General features: G+C 49.2%; 1 protein-coding gene across 1 annotated transcript in view; it reads left to right on the top strand.

The window, feature by feature from the left end:
- PSMD14 (proteasome 26S subunit, non-ATPase 14) overlaps positions 1–12,709 on the top strand; it is a gene marked incomplete at its 5' end in the record, with an annotated part of 1,148,793 nt that overhangs the window by 235,539 nt on the left and 900,545 nt on the right.

A 12,709-nucleotide genomic window follows, 5' to 3' on the forward strand; every position in this document is an offset into this window, starting at 1 on the left:
TCTTTGGATGACATTTGAGCAGCAGCAACTTGGGTAAATTCACATACCTTCATTTCTCATTATAAATTAGATCTGATTTCCAGAGGAAGAGCATCCTTTGGCTCTGCGGTGCTTAGGAATATCCTTCCATGAGGGTCTCCCAGGATTTAAGTAGCTGGGGACTCTGTCTCACAGGTTGCAGATAAAATGAAGTTAACTACTTCAGATAAAGAAGTTATGTACTCACCATAATGTTCCATCTGAGTAGTTATACTTCATTTTTCTGCAACCTTCCCTCCCACCGTCCCCCTGACCTTATCATGTCCATAAGTATGTTGGGTTCTTTGGGCTGAGTTACTAATGTGTATAGTTGCAGCAAACTCGACCTGAGGGAAGGCAGGAGATGGTGGTGCATTATGGGTAGGGGGAGGAGCTTGGAGCAAATGCTAGAAAATAATTTGCCAGCTTGGATCCGAATACCCACAGGTTGCAGAAAAATGAAGTATAACTATTCAAATGGAACGTGATGGTGAGTACATAACTTCTTTTTTTGTGACTGTAGTGCGATCTCGGAGTTGGTATATTTAAGTAGGGGTGTGGGGGGCTGTTCTAACTGTTCGGGATTGTAAGCTTTCGCTTACATGGTGTCGATAAATCAGCATTTGTTTTTTTAAGCGTTCTCTGATTTAATATAGACCCAGTTAATCTACTACATTTTGCACTGTTATAAAGCTTTTTTACTGTTTCACTGCATTTATGTACTGTTTTAACTGTATTTTTAATTGCTAGATACTGTTTCATTACTCTAATTGCATGTTTACTGAATTACTTAACTGTAAACTGCTTTTCCATACTGAGAGTTGTATTTTTGTTTGTGAGTACTCTAACTGTGCTTTTCTGTGCATTTTCTTAAGGTTTCTGTGATCTAGTCAGGTATTGTATAACTGATTTGTTTGCAGTTAAAAGCATTCTCTAGAGTCTCCTTGCTTCTTTATCTGTTTAAAACTTTCATTTAGTGGCTAAATCTATTAGCTGTAATAGTTTTCAACCCACCCTCCCTATTGGTGTCTTGTTCTTATACTTGGTGGCTTTGCAGTTGCCCAACCATACTGTAAATTTGATCTGGGACACTCCTCCCAGTCTAGTGTTAGTTCATTCTACCTAATACAGAGAGAACATTTGAGAAGGCCAACCCACTTAGATTCTTAACCTTAAATTATCTGATGTTCCAGCTTTCTCCTTTTCCACGTTACTAAAAAAAAGAGAAAAAAAATTCTCAGCTTGTTTCCTGCCCTTCCTGTAACTAGTCTAGTCCAGGTGCAGATTTGCTGTATCCAGGACTGTTTGTAAGCTCCTGAGCCCCCCCCCCACCAAGTCTTTCCATGTTGGAGGGAAGCCTTCTAGCTTATCAGTGGAAGTGGTAAGCACTAGGTAGCCTATTTATCACATAAGGAGTGGATGTTCTTCATGTTACACTGTTGCAGTCATCACACTTGTGTTATCTGCCTGCAGGTTGCCCTCAGTTGGCCCGAATACCAGAGACTTAGTATTTCTGCGTCAGTTGCTGTCGCTCCTGGACTGATGTCAGGTCGTCAGGGGTATAAAAACAGGCAGCCAGCGCCATTACATCAATCTTTCTTGCCGAGGAGCCCGAAGCAGAAGCAGTTCTAACGAGTGCCGGTCGGCTGCTACCTGAGTTTTCATTTCTGAATTGAATCATCCTGAAGTCTTCTAAAGCTAAGTACCCCGTTGGGGATCCTTTTTTTTTGCTCTAACCGATGTCAGAAAAAGTTAACAGTTGTCTCGCCTGTAGAAAGCAAATACCACACTGAGATTTCTATTCTTACTGTGTCACCTGTTTAGGCCCAGACTACAACGTTCCTCACTGTTAGTTTTGTGCTTTGTTCAACGCCCGAACTATTAGTCGTCAGGCCCTTATTGTTGCTAAATACTTTCGCTCTCGATCTCCCTATTCCGAAATGGCTTCGGTAAGCCATCTGACTACCGATCTCCCAAAAAAACGTAAGGATAAAGACAGACCGCACAGGTCCAAAACTGCCAATGACTCTTCCGTTAAGCTAATCGCCAGTTCGCCAGTACTCGATGAGGCACTTTCACAGCCCCTGATGCCTGCTCCGATGGATTCGCTGGCCACTACTGAGACCCATTCAGAGTCTGGTATGTCGCAATACTCTTCTTTGACTACGGAACCTGTGGATGTCTTTACCTTGGATGGGTCCGGAGCCGCTGTTGAGGCACTGGCTTCTGAGTTCCTCGCATTACCGATACTCGACACAAACCGACGACTTCTTTCACGTTTTCAGTTTTGTCTATAACAACCGAGTTTCTAAGGCCAAGAGTACGAGCTACACCTAAAAAACCTACCCAGTCTTAAGCACCTGCTTTCTTGCCACAATCTCAAATGCTTAAAATGGCAGAAGACCTGATCATGCTGATTAGGGGAAGCCAGCCTTCCCCTGCTAAGAGAAAAAGAGACCTGTCCCCAGCAGCTGTAACTGACCAAGAGTCTGACAACTCTGACATTTCTGAATATGAAGACATACCTTTATCTGCTTATGAGGATTCAAATGCAGAGGAATCCATTCTCTCTGCTTCCCCTCCAGAGGATTTTCCTTTTGGTGAAACCCTTCATACTTTGAGGGCATTTCCACTGGGAATGCCAGGATTATCCTCAGTCCAAAAAGAGACTCCGAGAATTTTTAAATTTTGCCACAACATAGAACTTTAGCTATCCCTCCTGTTCTGGATGTTGTGGATGATATCTTTATGGAATCCAGTCTGACTCCTGATACTTTACCCCCTGCTCCAAGGAAACCAGACAGGTACTACAGAGTCCCTGACTCTCACAAATTTCTTTTCTAAAAGCCTACTGCTGACCCAGAGGTCATTTCCCAAGGGCGTAAAGGTATAAAAGCAACTACAGCTAAGAATCCCAACCCTTCGGACAGGGATAGCCAAGCTTTAGACAGATTGGGTAAAAAAGTATACACCTCTGCAACTCTAGCTATTAGGGCATTGAATTGCCAGTTTCACATGCTGAAATACCAGCAACATATTATGGAACTTGAGCAAAAATGATCTACCTTTACTGACTGTGCAGAAAGTAAAGACTTACAAGAGCTTATGCATTCTGCAAGCCAAGTCAGCAAGCGTACCTTGCATTGTGGGTTTGATGCCCTAGAAGCATCTTGCAGGGCGGCAGTCACTGGTTCTGTACTGAGAAGGCATGGTTGGCTTAAGGAACATACCTTGCCAGACCACGTCAAATCAGAATTACTAGACTCTCGTTTGAATAAGGACAATCTGTTTGGCGCCAAAGCAGAAGAGGTTCTAAAAAATATGGAAGAAAAAGCTAAGTCTATGTAGACAGTCAAAGAATTTTTGCAGGTGCAGCCTCCAAGATTCAGTAAGCATTGCCCCAAGAAACATTGGTCCTTTCCAGCCCTCTCAAGGCCATCTCAGACTAGACCCAGGGGAAACAGACCCCCCCCCCAGATTACAGTCTCAGGGTATGCAGAGATCTGAGCAATGGAGTACCTCCACTTTTAAAACGGGGAGTGCTAAGCCACCCCCTTATGGAAAGAATTCACAATGACTTCTCAACTCCACACCTCTGCTCAATTGCTCGTGCCCCTAGGAGGAAAACTTGCCCGCCATGCAAATAACTGGACCTACATCACCAAAGACCGATGGGTCCTCAATATTGTATCTCAGGGGTACAAATTTTACGTCCACACACTGCTAACCTTGAAAGGATTGCCAGACCTTCCTCCAAACCAGCGAGCAGAGGCACAAAACCAAGTTCAGTCCCTGCTCTCCATAAGGGCAATTCACCCTGTTCCTGCAGAACAAATGGGTCAGGAGTTTTATTCCAGACTTTTCCTGGTACCCAGAAAAGGGGGCACTTTCTGCCCAATCCTAGATCTTTTAATTCTAAACACCTTCCTGGTGGTACCAAAATTCAAAATGCTCACCCTTCAGCAACTTCTTCCAATGCTGTCCAAAGAGGCCTGGTTAGCCACCCTAGACCTAAAAGAAGCCTATCTGCACATCCCTATTAGGAATCATGCAGGAAATCTCTACGTTTCAGGGCAGGATCTATGCATTATCAGATCTGAAGTAGGATATTCATTTGTCTGCAACCTGTGGGTTATGGATCCGATATCGGATCCGAACCGGCATGGTTTTCCAGCTATGGATCCAAGCTCTCAGCTCCTCCCCTCACCCATAATGCCCTGCTCTACCCTCATGACCTCAGATCTCGTTTGCCGCGCATGGTGACTGGATTGGTTTCTATAGCTCTCAGCTAAGTGCTAGTTTTACTAACTGTTAAAATAGAATTTTGAAGTTTTTTATTCATTTTTTGTGTGAAAGTTTAGGTTTCCCTCTTTGATATTTTAATTTAGAGTTAATCTAAGAATTTTTTCCCTCCCCTCGCTGTTGGCGTAGTGTGTGTGTGTTGGGCCTGTGTGAGTATATTGTTTAGTTACTTTAGTTTAGTAGCTTGTTTATAGATTGGGATGGCTGATCAGCCCAAATCTATATTTTCTAAATGCTCCGAGTGTGGCCATAAGCTTTCCCCAGCTGATGGCCACACTCGGTGTGTTAGATGCCTGGGGGTTGAACACCTCACATCTGGATGCTCCATTTGTGCAGGGTTCAACCCCAGGGCACTGAAGGAGCGGAGGTCCAAGCTTGTCTTGGCGGGCCTTTTACCGCCGGACTCTGCTCCGACCTCCGCTCCTTCGGGAGTAACCGTGGTTTCGGTTCTTCCCTCCGTGGCACCCCCTCCTCCTCCTGGGACTCAACCTCCCGTTTCTGGTTCGGAGGAGAGGGATGCTAGGAAAAAGGACTGGAGGAGAAGCACCACAAGCGGGCCGGGACGTCTGTTTGGGCCCCGCCAGCCACGCGGGCTTCTCCCCCGGCTCCGTTGTCGTCTCGGTCTCCTCCTTCTCGGCTCCGGTCCCCAGTGTGCTTTTCACCGGGTCCTGAGGAGGAGGAGACCCGATCTCCGTCGAGGCTATCGAGGAGGCACTCCAGGCCTACCTCGGTAGCCTCGTCGAGATCTACATATAGCCTTTCGGATGCTGATCTGGACCGGATGATGAGAAGATTCATCCAGGCCCAGATGCAGATGGGAGTGCTCTTGCCTCCCCCCCCTCTGGGGGGGAGCTCAACACCCTTTTTCAAACCTATTGCTCCTTCTCCGACCCGCTATCCGGGTTCGAGCAGCTGGAGCCGAGCAGCCGGGCGGGGTGGGTCGGCGCCGATAGTACTGGTACCGGATCCGACCCTGCCCTCGAGTGCATCGGATCCGACCTCGGAGCCTGGATCCGAGCCTCGGATCCGGGGATCAGTGCTCGCCGGCGCCCGTCTGTGTCGGAGCGCACTGTCCTTCGGATCCGGCGCCGGCGCCGGCTCGATCCACTCTTCGGATCCGAGGGGAGCCAATTGTCGGATCCTTTGGTCGAGGTCGGCTCCCTTCAGCGTTTGATGTAGTGGAGAGGGCCCTGTTGAGGTCTCCGGACCCCCGGCACTTGTTCCGGCTCCGTACGCGCTCCCTCTGCACTGGGCCAGGCTTCCACCATCCGGCCCCTGGGACAGCCCGCTTCTGTGCCCCAAGTTGCTCCAATGGAACAAGTTGCTGCTTGCGAGGAGTCCTCTGACAGCCCCCCAGAGGATGTCCCTCGCAAGCATACGTGCAAAAGGAGGCACATTGACTCCCCCGAGTCTCTCACAGAAGACACGGACTTGGAGGAAGGGGAAGGCTCCCCACGGTCACCCCCCGAGGATGTCTCATTTGGAGACATCATGGAAATGCTCCGTATAAGGGGGGGGTGGTCTGCCCCAAGTCTTCCTCGGACGAGTCCGTGTTCTTGGAGGCATTTGAAGCGGGCCCGTCTACCTCTTGGGTGTCCCCTCCTGCCGACCCCCTGGTGGACCTCATTACCACCAGGGCGTGGAAGGAACCGGACACCGTGGAGCCAATTCCTAAGAGGCCCGATAGGATCCTTAGCCCACCGTCCGACCATGCCCATTGGAGTAAGGGGCCTCCGGTAGATGCCATGTTGACGGCGGCCACCAAGAGGGAACTGGCTCAGGAGAGTCCTCAGTCCATCCCGAGCAAGGAGTCTCGGATGATGGACCGCTTGGGGAAGCGGATGTTTAGTTCAGCGACCTTCTCGGTAAGGGCTGAACTACTTGGCACATGTCATTAGGATGCAGCGAGATCCCATTAAAGAGTATGCTGCATCTCCCCCAGAGTCCATTTCGGAGGAGGACAGGGTTCTGCACTCCACCCGTATGGCCACTCTTAGGTCAGTTACTAATACTTCTGCGGCTACTCTCCCATGCTACGGAAGGCCGCTAGAGCTGCGGGGCAGGCCTTGTCACTGGGCGTCAGGCCTGGCTCGTCACTGCGATTTTCTGAGCCCTTCAAAGCGTCATTTGACGCCCTTTGATGGTTCTGCTCTCTTTGGCAAAACCGTTCGAACGTTGACCCAGAGCGAGAAGGACGGAAGACGCTGTCTGCCGTCGGAATCCGCTTCTCTGCACCCCAGAGGCCCTACTCTAGGAACCAAAAGGGTCAGAAGAAGATGTGGTTCGAAGTCGCAGCAGTCCCAGCCTGCTCGGACAACCAGTCCTTCCGTGGCAGAGGAGGACAGGGAGGACGCGCCCTAGAGGCAGAGGGGCTCCCAGAAACTTCGGGTCCAGGGAACCTTTCTCTGAACGGCCGCGCAGCAACCCTGAGGGTTGCCCAACTGCTCCACTCTGGAGGCAGTCGGGGGCGTTTTGGGCACCTAGCGGCATGGGAGTCCATAACATCAGACCGCTGGGTTCTCCAAATCATATCCAGAGGATATCGCATCCCTTTCCTTCACCTTCCAAAGTTGAAGTCCCTCCCAGGCGCCCACCCGGTCAGGGAGGCGCTTTGGCAGAAATTGGCCATCTGCTAAAGAAAAGAGCCATCCAGCCCGTCCCCAGACCAGATCGGATCAGGGTTCTACTCCAGGTTCTTTTAGTGCCAAAAGACGGGGAACTAAGACCAATCCTGGACCTCTCTCTCTTGAATCTGGCAGTCCCAAAGAAAAATTCGAATGGTCACTCTGCAGTCTATTCTCCCCTTCTGGGAGAAAATCACTGGATGTGCTCGATAGACCTCAGGGCGCGCGTACTATCACATCCTGATGGACAGGCGCTCAGGAGGTTCCTCCGCTTCGGCTGGGAGCCAGTCACTACCAGTTCGGGTCCTTCCCTTTGGTCTCACCACAGCCCCAGGGTGTTCACCAAAGTATTAGCAGTGGTAGCGGCCCACCTGAGGCTTCAGGGGTGCAGGTGTTTCCTACCTGGACCCAACAAGGCATCTACTTTTATTAGACTCCTTTCTCCATCTTGCTCCTTTTCTGGGCATTACAATAAATACAAAGAAATCGAACCTGGCGCCCACACAGCTCTTAGATTTTATAGGGGCCAGGCTAGACACAAGGAGTTTACGAGCCTTCCTCACTGCGGACAGAGTTCAAAATCTGCAGCTCCAGGTGCAGGCCATTCTCCACTCAAGTTCTGTTCCGGCGGAGTTGGTCCTGAGGGCTCTAGGGTCCATGGCATCTGCTATAGCACATCTTCCTCTTGCCAGGCTCAATATGCGCATTCTACAGTGGACGCTCTTAGTACAGTGGTCATACCTTGCTCTCCCCATGCATCATCCCATTGCGATCAGCAAGGCTTGCAAGCGGTCCCTCTTGTGGTGGCTTCACTCCCCGGATCTCCACAGGGGCCGCCCATTTTGTGCTTCTCCCCCTCTCGCCACGGTGACCACGGACGCCTCCCGCCTCGGGTGGGGGGGGCACTTTGTGGGCCGGACCGTCCAAGGCACGTGGGACGATTCAGAGACCTTACTGCATATCAATGTTCTAGAGATGAGAGCAGTGCTCTTAGCGTTGCTAGCACTTCAGGACTTTCTTCCCTTGGGAACAATTGCGATTCAATCGGACAACATGTCTGTGGTCTGGTACATCAACAAGCAAGGGGAACAAGGTCTTACCCTCTTTGTCGAGAAGCCATGAGAGTTTGGGAATGGGCAATCTCCACCAACCGCTTTCTAATAGCAACGCACATTCCGGTCGGTCCAACATCCTAGCGGACAAGCTCAGTCGCACCATTCTGACCCCTTACGAGTGGTCTCTCAATTGTCGAGTAGCGGAACGCATATTCGCGGTGGGGAACTCCTTCATGCGATCTTTTGCCTCTCCCTCAAACACCAAGTGCGACAGTTTTTTCGCTCTGATACCTCCTCCGGAGGTTCCCAAGAGACGCTCTGGTGCATGCTTGGCCACCCGGTCTTCTGTATGCTTATCCACCCTTGCCTCTGATGCTCCAAGTTCTTCAGAAAGCCTCTCGGGTGGGTTGCAGAATGATTCTCATTGCTCCGTTTTGGCCTCGACAGATCTGGTTCCCCTTCCTAAGGTCTCACTCGGTGAATCCTCCTTGGATTCTAGATCCCATTCGGATCTGATATCCCATCCATCCTGCATACCTCCTCCGAATCTGGACAACCTGAAGCTGACCGCTTGGCTGCTCCAGTTCCACTCTTGATCAGGACTCGGTATTTCGTCACCTGTTAAGGCAATTCTGGTGGCAGCTCATAAACCATCCACTAGAAAGGTCTACCGCAGCAAGTGGAAACGGTTTTCTTTGTGGGCGGAGCGGCAAGGCCTGAATCCCTTCACGGTTCCTCTTCCATTAGTGCTTGACTTTCTAACCACTCTTTTTAACGATGGTGCCAGCAGTTCCACAGTCAAAGTACAACTGGCGGCAATTTCTCATTATCACGTTGGCCATGACTCTAATCCTCTTATGTCAGCCAAATTGTGTAAAATTTTTCTTAAAGGTACTTTTCTTCTCAGGCCCCCTGTAAAACAAGCGGTTCCTCCTTGGGACCTCTCTCTGGTTCTACAGGCCTTGACCGCCCCCCCTTTCGAGCCAGCGGCTACGGTGGATCTCAAATTCTTGTCCTACAAGACAGCCTTTTTGGTAGCCATTACATCGGCCAAGAGAGTTTCTGAGCTTCAAGCATTATCAGCTAAACCCTCCTTACTTGGTATTTCATCCGGACCGTGTCTACCTCAGGACCAACCCGTCCTTTCTTCCTAAAGTCGCTTCTGAAGCAAACATTAATCAATCCATTAACCTCCCTGTTTTCTTCCCTAAATATGAAAACAAAGGTGAATATAAGCTCCACTCATTAGATGTTCACAGGCAACTTAGATTTTATCTAAACAGGACGGCTGGTCATAGGCAATCCGACCAGTTGTTTATTTCCTTTGCAAAATTTAATTTGGGCAAGCCAATTTCTAAAGTTTCTCTGTCCCGCTGGATTTCACAGTGCATCTTATTGGCTTATCAAGCTTCAGGAAGGCCCGCACCGGAGGGTGTTCATGCCCATTCAACCCGGTCAGTATCTACCTCGGCAGCCTTCAAGGCTAGGATTCCTCTAGATGATATTTGTGCAGCAGCCACGTGGGCTTCATCTCATACTTTTATTTCCCACTATAAGTTGGATCTTGCATCTAGGAGTACACCATCCTTTGGCTCCGCGCTGCTCCGGAATATCCTTCCATGATGGCGCCCAAGATTCAGGTAGCTGGGGACTCTGTCCCACAGGTTGCAGACAAATGAATATCCTACTTCAGATTTAGAAGTTATGTACTCACCATAACGTTCCAGCTGAGTAGGTGTATTCATTTGTCTGCAACCATCCCGCCCTCCTATCCCCCTGGCCTTTCAGTTTCCTGCATATTCTATGTTACCCTTTTCAGGGTGTTGTTGCTTTGGCAAACTCGATCTGAGGTCATGAGGGTAGAGCAGGGCATTATGGGTGAGGGGAGGAGCTGAGAGCTTGGATCCATAGCTGGAAAACCATGCCGGTTCGGATCCGATATCGGATCCATAACCCACAGGTTGCAGACAAATGAATACACCTACTCAGATGGAACGTTATGGTGAGTACATAACTTCTAATTCTCTGCACTTCCCTTTGGCTTATCCACTGCTCCCAAAGTCTTCACAAAATGCCTGGATCCAGCCATTGCCTATTACAGACAGAGAAAGATTCAAATATACCCTTACTTGGACGATTGCCTGATTCAGGCAGACAGTCAAGAAAAGCTGTTGCACCACCTGACATTTGTAAAGAACCTTCTAACCTCCCTGGGTACCATATCAACGAAACAAAATCAAATCTAGTCTCCAGTCAAAAGATTGTATTCCTGGGAGCAAGCTTGGACACAGCATCCCAGATGGCATTCCTTACTCCAGAAAAACAAGCCTATCTAACAGGTTACTTCACTCAAATGGCCGCCAGAACCCAGCTATCTGCAAGGAAAATCCTGCAGGCTCCAGGGTTCATGGCCTCTTGCATTCTACTAATTCCATATGCCAGACTGCATATGAAGAAACTTCAATGGTACTTAAAAAGTCTTTGGTGCCAACATTCTCAGGACCTGGAAACCATCATACCTTGTCTGAGGACAGAGTTTCTTTGGTGGGCAGCAGCATGCAACTACAATAAGGGGCTTCCCTTTACACAACCCCACGCCACCCAGACCCTAACCACAGACGCATCAGACTATGCCTGGGGGGCACATTTGGGCAACAAGTGCATTCAAGATCACTGGAGCCCAAGTCAAATTCGTCTGCACATCAACCAAAAAGAGATGCTAGCTGTTCAGCACGCTCTGACAGCTTTCAGATCCTTACTCTCACCAGGACCCCTGCTAATAAAAACAGACAACACCACAATTATGTGGTACATCAACAAGTAGGGGGTACCCACTCTGCAGGCTAGCCATGACACTGTGGAACACGGCCTTGGACATGCATATTCTTCTGCAAGCTCAATTCCTGCCAGACAAACAAAACTCTGTGGCAGAACACTTGAGCAGAAATCTCCTAGGCTCACACGAGTGGCAATTAGACCCCAGGACTTTCAGCCCGCTAACCCAGAAATGGGGGATCCCGGAGGTCCCCCTACAATCACCAGATCAGCAAATTCTGCGCCAGGACACCTCACAGCAGGGCCTGGAAAATGGATGCCCTGTCCTTCCAGTGGGTAAACCTCTCAATCTATGCTTTTCTCCCCTCTGCCTCTTCTTACAAGAGTATTACTCAAGATAAGACAGGACAGACCAAGGGCAATCATGATTGCCCCAGACTGGCCATGCCAGCACTGGTACCCACTACTGCGCAGCCTGTCACCACCGGTGCCACCATGGCACCTACCTCAGATCCCAACCTTCCTCACTCAGCAGGAGAGACAGATCTTGCATCCGCAACTGCAAATCCTGAACCTTGCAGCCTGGCTTATTCCTTGAATTCTCCCTCAGTAACAAGCCTAAGCAAGCAGGTACTGGACATCATTCCTGAAGCCAGAAGACCCAGTACAAGGAAATCCTATGCTAAGTGGAAAAGGTATTGTTCCTGAATTCACTTTAAAGGAGCAGACACAGCACTGCCCTCCTTATCTCTAATCCTGGATTACCTAGCAGATCTACTCCACAGAGCCCTCTCCTTCTCTTCCATTAAGATCCCTGCCTCTGCCATCTCTGCTCATTACAACACTGAGCCACCTCTCTTCTCTCACCCTTGCATCAAACAGTTTTTGAGAGGGGCCAACAACTTAAGGTCACCAAGGAGAGCACCCACCCCTGCTTGGGACTTTAACTTTGTACTGGAAAAAGCACATGCACCCCCCCCCCCTTTTGAGCCTGCAGCATCAGCAGAGTTAAAATTCCTGTCTTGGAAAACAGCCTTGCGTCTGGCCAGCACTTCAGCTAGAAGAGTGTCTGAGCTAAAAGCACTTATAGCTGTGGAACCCTTCATTATTTTTCATGCAGACAGGGTCTCCCTCCGAACAAACCCTACTTTTATGCCTAAAGTGGTGTCCAGTGTAGCTCTCAGCCAATCTAGTCATTTGCCAACCTTCTTTCCTAATCCTCAAAATAAAGGAGAAAGGATTGTGCACTCTTTAGACATGCACAGACAGCTCAGATTCTACCTTGACAGGACTAAGCCCTTCAGGAAATCTCACCAGTTACTAGTCAGCTTTGCACCAGGGGCAGAGGGCAAGGCCATATCTAAACAAACTATTTCCAAATAGATAGCACACTGGATCCATTTCTGTTACAAACACCATGGGAAACCAATCCCTCAGAGGGTCAGAACGTATTCCAGAGCATTCCTCAGGGGAGTACCTACCAGGGGCATTCTGGAAGCTGCTACCTGGAGTTCTGTTCATACCTTCACCAAGCATTACCACCTGCCTATCATTTCCAAATCCAGGGCGGGCTTTGCAACTGCAGTCCTGCAGGACATACTAGCCAGCCCCAACTCTTCTTGACTGCCTCCTCCCATTCTTCAGCTTTGGGAATCAACCCAAGTGTGATGACTGCAACAGTGAAACATGAAGAACATAGTACACTTGTGTACACTTACCATAAATGTAGATGTTTTGAGTGTATTCACTGTTGCAGTCCTGGTTTCCCACCCTGCAGCCTCCTTGTCTCCCTCTCTCTCTCTCTCTCTCTCTCTCCTTCTCTATCTCTTTTACTCACCCTTTACAGGGTTATTGGTGTTTACTTTTTACTAGGTGCTGGTGTTTTGTTTTCCACCATAACTTAGCTCCCTGTTGGGACATTTGGGGCAAGAAAAA

Source organism: Protopterus annectens, chromosome 6.part0 (assembly GCF_019279795.1).
Source record: "Protopterus annectens isolate FY-2018-M chromosome 6.part0, PAN1.0, whole genome shotgun sequence".
In the NCBI taxonomy this organism is placed as follows: domain Eukaryota; kingdom Metazoa; phylum Chordata; order Ceratodontiformes; family Protopteridae; genus Protopterus; species Protopterus annectens.